This window comes from Prosopis cineraria, unplaced genomic scaffold (genome assembly GCF_029017545.1).
Source record: "Prosopis cineraria cultivar Desert tree isolate PC_DT_omini unplaced genomic scaffold, ASM2901754v1 PC5, whole genome shotgun sequence".
Lineage (NCBI taxonomy): Eukaryota > Viridiplantae > Streptophyta > Magnoliopsida > Fabales > Fabaceae > Prosopis > Prosopis cineraria.
In genome coordinates, this window is record NW_026555336.1 from 20520355 (window position 1) to 20534915 (window position 14561).

Sequence of the window (14561 nt, forward strand, 5' to 3'; positions counted from 1 at the left end):
AAAAACTAACAAAACCATCATTTCACAATTATACTATTACTTCTACAGAGTTATAATAATTAATAAACATAATCAAACTATATAGTTCTCAACCTTTTGTTCAATAAAAAGGGTTTACCTATGTTACATTCCCTTTCTCAAATCTTTCTCAAATCGCTTTCTGCTATTTATGCATCACACACTGAATCTACACAAAATTGGCAACCAAGTCAATTTCACCATTAACAAAAAAGTGCCAATTATCATAATTAGACATCTAATCACTGCTTTGGTTCACATTCTCCCCTCATTTCTGTTATATACACATTCAATGAGTTAAAATAACATTTTACCATCTAGAATCATAATCCCAAATTAAATCACTAAATCATTCCGTAATTAGTCATTAATGCAGGATTAGAGATTTGGGATGTTACATAGATACCATGTGATGAAGTTTATGAGAGAAATAATCATACAACAAGAGTTGATCATTCTTGAGAATGTAAGCCAAGTGTTTTAAAATTAAATTAATATGATGTTACTTACTTATATGGCTTTCATTTTTCAAATACTATTTTGCAAAAGCAAGAGCTTTACATTTTACCATGGAGCAAATAGAAGATTTAGTATGCATTGATTTTTAGTTTGCCAAAAGTTTATTTGGTGAAAGTCCATTGATAATAGTTAGTTTAGTGAAAGTCAGTTGTTGTAACAAAATTTGTGTTTAGATATATTTTTTCAAAAGTCAGTTTGATACACTGAAAATTATTTAATTTGTAATAGTGAAATGTGCTTTTAAATGTAAAATTACTAAAAAGGACATTAATTTATGATGATTTACAATTTTTATTATACAAATGTAATATATTTAAAATATTTAAAAAATGTGACAAAGATTTTAAATAACATGAATTTTGATATATAATGCTAAAAATTCAATCTCTAGTTAGTTGTATTTTTTTAATTTGTAATTTTAGAAAATATGATAAAGATTTTCAATTTTTATTATACATTAATGCTAAAAATTGACATGATTAATTATTCAATTTATTATTCTAAAAAATTGATACTAATTATTATTATTGAAATAATAATTATATCTTAATGAATTGACTATTTTTAAATAAAGAATAAGAGATTAAACTTGGAATAATATGGTCAAATAACGTCTTACTTTTCAAATTCACTTTTCAAAAGCTTCAAATAGTTACATTTTAGAAATCCATTTTCAGCTTCTATTTGAATGTACTTTTAGGATATGCTTTCCTGCAAAATATTTACACAAACAACTTTCAACTTTATTTAAAGTAAAATTTAACATTCTGAATGTGAAAAAAAAAAAAAAACCAAATGGCCCTTAATTGAAGTGTGGTTAGAATATAAAATTGGCTGTTTGTAATAGGTAACAAGCTTTCAATGTTAGAAAAATACCAATAGTTTTCATTTATTAGAGTAGCTAAAGAATAGACAAGTTAAGAAAGAATTGAAGTACTTGTTTTATTTTCAAGTTCTTTCATTGTATACAAATTTTTATGTTCAACAATATTGTTTCTAGATTGGTTTTTGATATTGTTTATTAGTCATTTTCAAGAGATACACAAGGTTAAGTTTTATGAAATTTAAATTATAAAAAAAATACAAGAGCGCTCAAAAGGTGAGCATTTCAATGAAAGGAGAATAAGGAATGGGGCATGGTATGAAACTCAAATTTTTATCTCACCCATGATCATTTATATTTTTTAGGTTCTAACACTAGTGGTTTAAAGGGAAGGATATAGGTTGAGTTCATGTCTCTCACCTAAGCCTTTTGTAAGAATGTTGTGTAATGAATTTGTAAATTATAGTTATAAACTGTGTATAAGTTGCCATAGGAATTAAGTACATGTGCATTATATTGTGAACATTGCGTATGTGATTTGAAATCTTAGCCCCTTTATGTGAATGTGCATAAATGGCGAGGAAGATCATGCAAGCTAGTGATTGAGTATTTGTGGATATGTGATGGTGGTATATGAGATAAGTAAGTGGAAATTTAGCCTTATGTGAGTTTGAGAATGAAAAATGAGAATTTGCCCAAGTTATGTGATATGGGCAGTTTACAGGCCAAATGTATGTATGTGTGTTAAATATATATAATTGGTCAATCAAGTGTGTATTGTCCATTTGTATATGGTCAAGGCCCAAAAAGTGGCTAATAATGTATGGTTTTGAATTAAGATGCTTGTGGTGACAAATTTTGACTTAAAACGGTCAAAATGCCTTGGGTCTCTAACATTTAAATGGGATGGTCAAATTGAAAAAAACAGTGTCATTAGTTTGATCATGAAACAAGCTTTATGTGAACACTTGAACCACCTAATCGGAAATCAAATGCAGAAATGGCGTTTATTTAAAATTTGCACTAGAATTTTGTAAAATGACAGCAAATTCAAGTTAGTGCACTCGGTGCATGTATCCACATGCCATGATGCATGACACAAAGGGTCACGCTTGTGGTCTTTGTGCCATATGCCACGTGCATATGGCACAAGCTGCAGCACACATCTCATAAATTCAACCTAGTTTTTTTAAATGCACATGTTTTCTTGGTCTTGAATATACCTTTGTAAAATTGCTTCCACTGTGCAATGTTTTATAATTTGAGTAATTCATGAAATGAATTTGGAAATATTTTCTTGGGATCCCAAAGTTTTCAAACTAAATTATTTTGAATTAATAGTAATATAAGTGGTGAAGTGGTATGGTAATGTCAGTGAGGGCATTACACTCTTTATGTGAGTGCTGCCATACGTAGAGGCATATGAGAGCACTTAGTAAATATACCAAAAGGGAGTGCTCTTTATGTCATCATCAAAGGGCTGCTCTTCAAGTTTAACATTCTTGAATATACTAGAAGGAACCGGTAGATGCTTAATAAGGCTACCTACCTTAGCTATATTTCTAATTTTGCAAATGAAGTCCTTGGAATGATATAAAGAGTCATTTAAGTCATTTTGCTATGAGATAGAAATGTCATTAGAGGTTGAGGACTCAGGAAATTGTTCTAGCTTTAGCAACTTGAATTCTTTAAATAATGTGACAGTAAGAGGCACCCTAATAATGATGGCAAAAGAGAGGTACCAACCTTATCACCTTTTGCCTTTTGGTTCTCATCTTCAACCTGTTAGGACTTAGTGTAACATCCTAAGTGTTTAATCTAAAAACTAATTGCTAATTAAAGATAAATTTGTAGATTAATTATATCAATCATGATTTTGGATAGTGAATTGACATTTTAGGCTATTGAACAAACGTATGATTAGGATCAAGTGGAAGAAGTAAAGCTGATTAGGATCGTAGGGGTGTGCTAGACTATGAAGTAATTCATATGCCATGCATCGCAATATAGCATGATGCACTATGGTACATAATGAAGAAGGATTATCGCAAGTCTTTTAAAAAAGTACTAAGCAACCAACTATGCAATATAATAGCAACCAAAGTCATCTCTTAAGAGGTGTTTCAAGTAAAAAATAGTAGTTCACAAGTGTGCAAATTAATTTTCCAGAATTGATGTTTAATCTTAAAGTGTCCTAAAAATAAGCTTAAAACCTAATCTAGTGAAAGAGTAATTCTTTATGAAGATGTTATTTGGAGTTAGACTTTGACTAGAATCATGACCACTAAACAAATGAAAATGCTCTCATTCTTCTTCCCCTTTCTAGCTAAAATGGTAGTCACTATGAAAACATCACTAGGAACTAACTTCCTTAGGGTCAATCCTTAAGCTAGGACTCTAGTGCCTAATTCAATTCCCTAATTTAGTTTTAGAGTACGGTTAAGTACTTTATGGTTTTAGCCAACATAACAAAGTGACAAGCAAGATTAGGTTTGATCACAATTTAACCCACACATACTCCTTATGACTATGAATAAGCATGTAGAAGGTCAATTCACTAAGCAAGCATTCACAGCCATGAAAGGAAGCAAGGTGGCCAAAAGGTCCAAAATACCAAACCAATTCACCAAGCAATTTGTTCATAAATTCATCTCTAAACAAATGAATTTGTATGATTGCAAGCTAATGATAGTAATTTAAGACTATGATCTTACAATGTTAAGTTGGTTGAGAGAAATTAAGAAGAAGAAAAATGTTACATATAATGAGTCTCTAAGTGATTCATCTAGGCTCCAACCTCCTCCAAGCACCAAGAGATCCTTAGCCTTCAAGATTCATCATCATCTTTAAGAGTTCTTCAAGGTGGACAAATTGATCTATGGATGGACTTTAAAGATTGAGACCTTGGATGAAAGATCAAGTGGTATAGATAAGAGAAGAAGATGAGAGGAAAAGTATGACATCCTGATTTTCTAATCTAGTAATTAGCTACTGATCAGCGGTGAATTAGTGATTAGCAAATGATTAGAAATTTAGATGAGTACTTGATATTTTGACTCATTGGAGTGTTAAATGAATAGATATAGGTGGAAGAACAGCATTCTAGAATGAAGCATGTGTATATGGTAAGAATTCTCCTCACTATGTCACGCGTCGTAGCACAAGCTGCCCATGTCATGCAATGCCATTCAGCTTGTGCCATGGCACATGGCATAGAAATTTTCTAATTTAATTGTGCATCAACTCATGGTCAAAGAGAAAAGGGAGTAAAGCACAAAAGCAGAAGAGAAGAGAGCAAAGGTCTTCCAAGGAAAGCATTCATTAGAGCTTGAGATGCATTTCTGACTAATAGCATATTGGGTAAGTCTTATACAACCCTTAGCTTCATTGTACTATAATTCTCTTAGTATAAGTTATAGAGAAATTGAATCGGGGAAATTAAGGGGTTAGTTTCTTAGCCTATAGTAATAAAAAGGTTTTTGGGAGTTAAATTAGAGTTTGTGATTGGTTTGGAGTTAAATGATAGAGCTTTAAAGCTTTAAGCTCAAATTTGGCCCTAATTCAAAGAGAAATGGGGTGGAATGGAGTAGAATTGAGATGCGATTATTATAAGTGATAGAAAGTGGTGACTGAGAGATAATGAACTTAGAATGAATAAGTAGAAAGAAATGGATAGCTAGTTATAGCCTTAATTAACAATGAAGTATTTTTAGCCAATTTGATCAATTAACTAATTGTGCTAATTATGTGTAGATTAGCGTATTCTATGTGTAAGTTGAGAAAGGAGACTTATAGAGAGCTTTAGTAGTTATTGAAAGTCCACGGATAACCCTTTAGTAATAGAAGGATTGAAGTAACTGAATAATTTTCTCTGTTTAATTATCTATTGTAACTGTTTGAGAGTATGATTAGTATTACATAAAATAGGTTTTTAAAATCAGCATATTTATCAAATCAATGTTTAGTACATGAAATTGAATTTTAAGAAAAGAGTTTATAAATTGCATGATTTGTGATGTGTATGTGTTTATGGTTTTACATGCATATAAAATGTGGTTTGTATGAAACCATGATTATAAGGGTAGGAGTTCACCTATGTGGAGATGTAGTAAAAAACCATATGACATATTCTCCTTAGTGCTCGATGGTGTGCGATGTTAGAGATTATCTCCTTAGTACCTATAAAGGTACGGTGTTCGAGATTTGCACTCCTTAATATCAATGTGATGCGGTGTTGGAGTCAATAACACCCCATTAAATGTGATGGGGAAATTATAGTTTGGAAGTGAGATAGAACACCTTTGGCTAGGTGATACTACCACTGAAGGTGAGCTCAGTACTAATGAATTTGGATACATTGATCCAAGACGAGCTTATCATTTTATGTTGAGGTAATTTAGAGGTTTGAATGGTAGCGATCATGCTATAAGGTAAATGTGGTGAAATGATATGAAAGCAATGATTATTAATAAAAACATTATACTGAAATAGTGATTTAAAATGAAGTTCATGTTATATAATAAGTTTAAACATATATTATGTTATACTTGTTTATGGTTGGATGTGATAGTTAGTATTAAAGAGTTATTTTGTTATTAAGATTATTATCTCACCCCCATGGTTACACTTTTACAGGTCATAATGGTGTGCAAGGCAAGGGGAAAGTGTCAGGGCCAGCATAGTGTGCCGTTGCTATGAAATTTCTAAATTTTTTATAATGAACACAACTCTTGTGCATATTAAGTATATAAGTTGACATAAGATATGCATGCATGTTTAAAGTTATGATTATTGTAAATTTTGGTAAATCCTAGCCTATACGTGTGTATGTATGGTGAAATGAGAAACAGAGGCTAGAATTTAGTTGTAAACTTATGATGAATATGTTATGAATGTGAAGGCATGTGAATTGTAGTGAAATTATGAAAATATGACCAAATTAATATGTTTGGTGTAATGTTGTGAAATGGGAAATAGGCTGTTGAATAGCCAAATTTTGATTTATGCATATGTATGTTATAAAATGTTGTCAATCAGGTGTATGAGGTTTTTTTGGACATGGTTCAAGGCCTAAAATGGTCTAATGAGACAATGTGAGCGATTTCAGTGCTTGGGTGAGCTAAATTTTTTAAAAAAGTAACTTTTTACACTTGAGAGTTTAATTTTTGATCAAACAGTTAGATCACATCCAAACTTATCTCATTAGCTAGCTTATGAAATATGCTTCATGTGAATACTTGGACCACTTTGATCGGACATTATATGTGGCAACAAAACATATTGGAAGTTTGCCCTGAGAATTGTCATATGATAGCTGCAAAAACTATCATGTGCGCCACGATGCATGACATAGACTGGAGCCACTCTTGTGGCTCTATGCTACATGCTACGATGCATGGCTCAATTTTTAACTTTATTTTTTTATTTTGAAAGCAAGCATGGACTCCAATAAATGCATGGTTATTTTTCAATGTACTGCTCTATTTTATATTAAATGGTTGAGAATTTTGATGATTTTCGAAAAGATTCTTGAGCCTAAGTTTTTCAAACAAACTAATTAAGTATAGTCTTGTTTTAATGTCGTAATTATATTAATTCTCTCCTTATATCATGTAGTGTTCAAATTGTGTATGGTCTAGTTTTAACATTGTAATTATGTTAATTGAGTATAGTCGTATCGCATGGCACAAAGGAGCCCGTTATGTTCAAATTGTGTCCGTATGCCATGGAGAACCAACCACGTGCCGTGGCATGTGGCGTATAACACAACTCTTGTACTTTTTCATCCTCTTTCCTTGCCCGGTTGGCCCGCCATTGATCCGAACCTACTTCTAAGGTTGAAATCACAGCAATTATGCTAAGTTAAGCCCTTCTGGCCACACACCTCATTAACTCACTAACTACCCTAATTAAGTTAATCAATCAGGGTTAAAATTTCTCGGATGTTATAACTCTCCCCTTCTTTAAAGAATTTTATCCCCAAAATTTGGTAAATCATATAAATCTTGCCTCATTGAAAAGATGGGAATACTTTTGCCTCATTTTCTCCTCCATTTCCTAAGTGGCCTCACCGAGAGTCATTCTATTTCATATCACTTTCACTAAATAGATAGTCTTGTTTCTTAGCTGCTTATCTTTCACATTAGCTATCCTTTCCGGCTCAGTTCGGTAAGTCAAATTCTCCCGTAGCTCTACCTCTTCTAGTTTAATAATGTGAGACAGATCGGGTTGATACTTCTTAAGTTGTGAGACATAAAACACATCATGTACACCTGACAAATATAGGGGTAATACAATCCAATACGCTAAAGGCCCAATCCTCTTTAAAATCTCAAATGGACCAATATATCTGGGAGTCAACTTCTTAGGTCGAATAGACCTCCTGATACCAGTCATAGGCGATACCTTCAAGAACACATGGTCTTCAACCATAAATTCTAGCAAACTCCTTCTCTTATCCGCATAACTCTTCTGTTAACTACAGGCAGTCAACAACTTTTATCAAATTACGTCTATCTTCTCTATGGTTTGATCCACCAAATTCAGACCCAAAATACTTCTCTCACTTAACTCAGTCTTGCAAAGAGGTGATTGATACTTTCGACCATACAAAGCTTCATATGGAGCTATCTGAATACTTGCATAAAAGTTGTTGTTATAAACAAACTCTGTAAGTGGTAAGATTTTATCCCAACTTCCACTAAACTCAATAGCACACGCTCGTAACATATCGTTAAGAGTTTGAATCATTCTCTCGGTCTATCCATAAGTCTGTGGGTGATAGGTCATACTAAACTTTAATTTAGTACCTATATCCTGGTGTAAAGCTCTCTAGAAGTTCGACGTGAACCTCGAATTATGATCTAACACAATCTCTTTTAGTACCCCATGCAACCATACTATCTCTTAGAGATAAACCTCAACAAATCTCTCTAAGGTATAATCTACTCTAATGGCTAGGAAGTGACCTAACTTAGTCAGTTTGTCCACAATTACCCATATAGCATCATGACTCACTTGAGTACGAGGCAATCCCATTATAAAATCTATAAACACACTATCCCATTTTCACATTGGGATTTCCAAGGGTTGTAATAGCCCAGGTGGCCTCTGGTGTTCTATCTTGACTTTCTGACATGTTAAACACCTAGAAACGAACTCAGTCACATCTCACTTCATTCTATGCCACCACCACCACTTTTTCATATCTTGGTACATCTTATTGGCACCAGGGTGAATTGTTAGCTTACTCCTATGAGTTTCTGATAGTATAGTCTCTTTGATCTCCTTATCATCAGGAACACACATACAGTCATGATACAACACGAAACCATCATCACTAAAACCAAAAGCTGTCGTTTGGTTTTCCTTAATATCTTCTCAAATTTCTAATAAATACTCATCTTTTAATTATGCTTTTCTCAATTCTTTCTAGAATTCACTTGTAATCACCGTGACATTTAAGTTGTATGACATGAAATTGGAAACATTCTTGTGCTCATTAGAGAAATCCTCTAGCATCTTATGCTCTTGCATCATCAAGAAGGCTACGTGTAGTGTCTTCTAGCTTAACACATCAGCTACTACATTAGCCTTACCAGGGTGGTGCTTTAACTCAAAATTGTAGTCCTTCAAGAACTCCATCCATCTTTGCTGCTACACATTCAACTCTTTTTGATCAACTAAATATTTGAAGCTTTTATGGTCACTGTATACCTCAAACTATACACCATAAGGGTAATGTCTCCATATCTTAAGTGCAAATACCACTGCCGTAAGCTCAAGATCATGGGTGGGATAGTTTTCCTCATGCGTATTAACTATCAATCCATATGAAAGGATGATCTTTCTTAGTCAATTTAGTCAGAGCATATGCAATTTAGGAAAATCCCTGAATAAACCTCCTATAATATCCTGCTAGACCTAAGAAACTTAGGATCTCGTTCACAGAAGTCGATCTTTCCCATTGTAGCACCACATCTACCTTATGAGGATCAACTGCAATGCCATTGGCCAACACTACATGGCCTAAAAACTTCACTTCATGCAACTAAAACTCACATTTGCTCAACTTCACATAAAGCTTCTTCTCCTTCAGAATTTACAACACGATTCGCAAGTGCTTAGCATGTTCTTCCTCATCAATCGAGTATATTAAAATATCATCAATTAAGACCACTATGAACTTGTCCAAGTAGGGCCTAAAGATTCGATTCATATAATCCATAAAGATTTCAGGTGCATTCGTCAACCTGAAGGGCATAACAAGAAGCTCATAATGCCTGTATCTTGTTCTAAAAGCAATCTTTGGCACATCATCCATTTTCACTCTCAACTGGTGATAGTTGGATCTCTAATCAATCTTAAAGAATACCATTGCTCCAGCAAACTAATCCAACAAGTCATCAATTCAAGGTACTAGGTGCTTATTCTTAATTGTTACCCTGTTCAGCTGCCGGCAGTCTATACATAATCTCAAGCTACCATCATTCTTCCTGACAAATAGAACAGGCGAACCCCAAGGTGAAACACTAGGTCTAATCAATTCCTTCTCTAATAACTCCTCTAGTTACTTCTTAAGCTCATTCAATTTTATTAGAGCCATTTGATATGAAGCCTTAGAGATTGGCTCAATACCAAGTACCAAGTCAATTGAGAATTCAGTCTTTCTCTAGTGGCAATCCTGACACTTTGTCTGTGAACACCTCAGGAAACTCATTGACAACTCTAATCTTGTCTATTGCTCTATCATATACTCCGTGTATTGAGCAAAACACCATGAAAGCTTAACATCCTTCCTTCATTGATTTCTCCACTTGGACTGTTGATAGGAACTTGGGAGTCTCTGGAGTAGTAACAGGTATAGACGGTGTAGTCTCATCATTCATTGTAGTTGCCATGTAAACTAGTAACGAAATTGTCTTTCTATTGTAGTCTAACGTCGCATCATTAGTAGAAAACCAATCCATGCCAATTATCACATCAATTCCCGACATGGGCAAATAAATTAAATAAATACTTGTGACTATTTCACTAAATTTCAACTCTACTTTCAAACAAGCTCAACTGGTTCTTACTGAAGCACTAGTTGGTGTAGACACATTCATTATAAAAGGCATTTTAACCACATGTAATTTCAGTCTTTATGCACACTCATTGGAGATAAATGAGAGAGTGGCACCAAAATTAAACAAAGAAGAAATTTATTGATTGCTTAAAGAAATCATACCTTGGATAAGCTTTGAGGAAGCTTCAGCCTCTTCCCTCATCATAACAAACACAAGACCAAGAATAGCAAACCTCTGATCAATGTGAGGAGCGTTCTTGCGGCCATATCGAGTGATGTGCCTAACCTTATGGCATTGAAACATGTCTAGCACTCTCTAATATGGTGTCTTCTATACTTGCTGCATTGCGGGGCTTTAATTGGTCCAGCTACTGCAGGAGCAGAATCCTGTCTCGAAGCTTGACTTCACCCACCCATACTCTTAAGGGCATTACTCCTCATCTAGGAACCTCTAAAATATGAAACCTTCTAAAAACTTCTCTTCTTACTACCATTACCACTTAATCCAGATAGTCCAGAGCCATATCCAGCTCTCTTGCCAACACCTCCAGTAGGACATGTATATGTAGAGAAACGACCCCTACCATCTCTCCTCTGGCTATCATCGGGCTCATGACCTTGTCTGGCTACTGCCCTTAACTTACTGCACATGTCGCTGTATGAGACAATATCGAAGGGTACTAACTACTATCTATAATCTAGCCACATCTTCTCAAGTAATTGCTCAACCTTCCAGTACTCATCATCATAGTTCCTCAAGTAGGTCAAGTATTTGGACAACTCATTGAACTTAGTTATGAAATCTTCTTCGTTCATGTTCCCTTGTTGCAACCAGTGGAACTCAAACTCTTTCTCAATTCTGAAGGAGGTAGGAAAATAGTAGGAAAAGAATCTCCTCTTAAACTCACTCCATGTTAAAGGAGACCGATCCGCTGGTCTCACACTCTCTCACCACTGCTTGGCAGCATCCTCTAGCTGGAATGTAGCAAGTAGTACTCGTTGCTAAGAGGTGCAGGTCATAATGGAAAAGATCGTCTCTAATAGATCTAACCACCTATCAGCCGCTCTATTCTCCATGAAACCTTTAAATGATGGAGGATTCAACCTTATGAACTTCTTTAAGGCTAAATCAATAGAGCTCTCTTGCTCTCTTCCTCTAGGCCTCACTGCTTCAAGCCTCCTCGATCCACTCTCTTCATAATAATCCTCTTCTTGTCCCCTCTTAAGTCTTTCTCCACCACGACCGCTAACTCTCTTTATGGTTTTGCTTGACTCTTTTGGTCTTTTCTTTAAAATCTCATCATGCTCATCTATTCTCTGTTCAATTCTTTCCATCATGCTCTTCAACTCAAATAATATATTCTCATTGCCCATTGTAGGCCTCAGTTGCTCTCTAGCTTGACCTGAGCCTTGTCCCATCTCAACATGCTCACTAGGGACAATGTTCTCCTTTTATACCAAGACTTCCCATATTTGTCTTGATACATTAGCCGGAATGTTGTTGGCAGTATTTCTTGTTTGCACCATTCTCCCTTCCTAAGAATGGAAGTTATCCTACAAAAGGAAAATAGTTAACACTAGCTCAAAGGGGAAAACATGTGTATAATGTCAATTGCGAACTTTCTATATGCAAACACACCATTAACAAAACAAATTCTCACTTAGTTCATAAATGCACGGTCCAGTTCTCAAAACCAGAGAAACTGATACCAAACTGTAACCTTCCTAAGGTTAAAATCACACTTAACTCAAAATTATGGTAATCCAATGCTTAACTCATAAGAATTACCAAACTATAGGGCTTATAAATGAATTTCTCAAAATCTATTTCAAGGAATCCTAAATTTTCAACCATTCAAATCTCAAACATATTTTAAGGACTCCGAATCAGAGTTTTAAAAAAAAAGCGGAAGCTTGAAAATCAATCAGGACCCAAATAATGAGTTTTAAAACTCAAAACAAATTTTTACACAGAATTGGACACGTGCGCCGTGGTTTACGGTTCATGCGCCGTGACGTGATGCGCCATGCGCCACAGTGCATTGCACGAAATTTGACAGATCAGTGCTATCATTTGACAGCACAGGGAGCAAACTTTCAATGCGTCCAAATCTCCGTCCGACGTCCGATTGAGGTAGTTTTAGTGTCTAAAAGGAGCTTTCTCCTAGTTCTAAATAAGGCACCGATTTTACACTCAAATTCATTTTCTATCAAAAGTTAGATACTAAAACCCATTTTGACACATTTTCACAAAATTTCCCAAATGGGGTGTCCCAACTCAACCACACGTGCCAATAGCCTACAGCAACCCTCCGACCACACTCAATGGACTCTTGTGGACTCGTGCAACACATCACACACAGCCAAATACACTTATTTCACAAAATCACCACTCAAATGCAATTTTCACAAAACATAAAGGGGGAGGAAAAGTTGCACAAAATCAACTATTTCATTAATATTTCTCAAAAGTGCATATGTTCATACTTGCATGAGTATTTTAGCCCTATCCTTGGGTTCACAACAAAAACTCACTAACCTAGGGCACAAAATACACTAGTTAAACACAAAATCATGCAAGTAGTACACCAATCATGACAAATGCTCCTAGTTGGCAAATACATTAACAATTACACATGTAAACAACTAAAGAGAGACATAAAAAGGATTTACTCCACAAATCCTAAGTCTTTGTGTGTTTTCCTAGATTCAGATCCAATGAGCTAGTCCCCAAAAATATTTAGAATTGAGGGGTGAGCAAAACCACTCAGTAACCAAGTTTTACTTAACCTTTACAGTTACATATTAATTGTAAATAGACGCAAATAGGCACATAACACATATATCACATAGTATTGGGCCACGGTTCAAAAAAAAAACAACCATGTGACTGGGCTTGCCACAAAACACTATATCATGTTCTTTTCAAAAACATAACATAGGGTGGCAAAAATAACAACCATGCACCCTTAACACACTCCGAACCACAATACTAACAACTATGTGATCGGACTTATATGCATGATTATATGCCAACCTTATATCCTCCTGTTACCTCCGACATGAGATTGGTGGCTATCACGAGGCTATGTCCTTCGCGGACTAACCCAACCTTTCACTTGTAAGGAGCTACCGGGCCAGGGTTAACTTACTCACTTATGTAATTCGATTTCCCTCAATACTAACAATCATAGGGTGTTGTACCCCTAATCTAGTCTCCTCATGAACCGGTGGAGACTAGTTAGGTTCAAGTCTCTCGTAGAATAAGTGAGATAGTCTCGAGTCAACCATAGGATAAGCGCTACCTCTCGATTCCAACGATCGGTGCCAAGGCTAGTTCTTGATTCTAATAGTCATTGCCAATATCATGTAGATTTCAACCAATCTACTCCTCTCCCTAAGTAAATTCTTGCCAATGATCATGCCATGCACATTTTACACATAATAATATACATTTTAACATTCATTTCTCAAACAATGAATTCACATAATACATATGCTCATAATTAACTCATATTTCATCACCATTCTCTATCCATAGTAATAAATCACATGTAATTTCATAAAACATCAAGGGTAGTAGAATCAAGGTTTTCTCTTTTCCAAAACCATTTCATAACCAAGTATTTGCCAATATAGGCATCATTAATTTAAACTTATAAATCACATTTCACAAATAATTAACATTCAATTATAAGAATTAACTTTCCCTCGGTTACCCCAAACCTTTGAGAGGTCAAAGGTTTACCCCTCACTATAGCAACTTTCCCAAGCTTCAACAAGCTCAAAAGGTGCCAAGGCGAACCTCTCGACAACCAATTACAAGGATATTATCATCATCTACCTCTTTAAGCTTTATCAACATAAAACTCCTCATACACTATTTCACCAACTTGTAACCACTACCCATTCATACCCAATAGGCTCATTAGATTCCATTAATGCACATTATCATTAATAACACCTCAAACCATCATTAATGCACTTTAACCTCTCCCAACTACCTTATAAATACTAATTTTCAAACATTTAATGCTCCCATGGACCAACCACTTCTAAAATCATCAATGTGGTGTTCCAATACATTAAATCACTCCCATTAATCTCATTTTAACAAATAAAATTAGACCATAC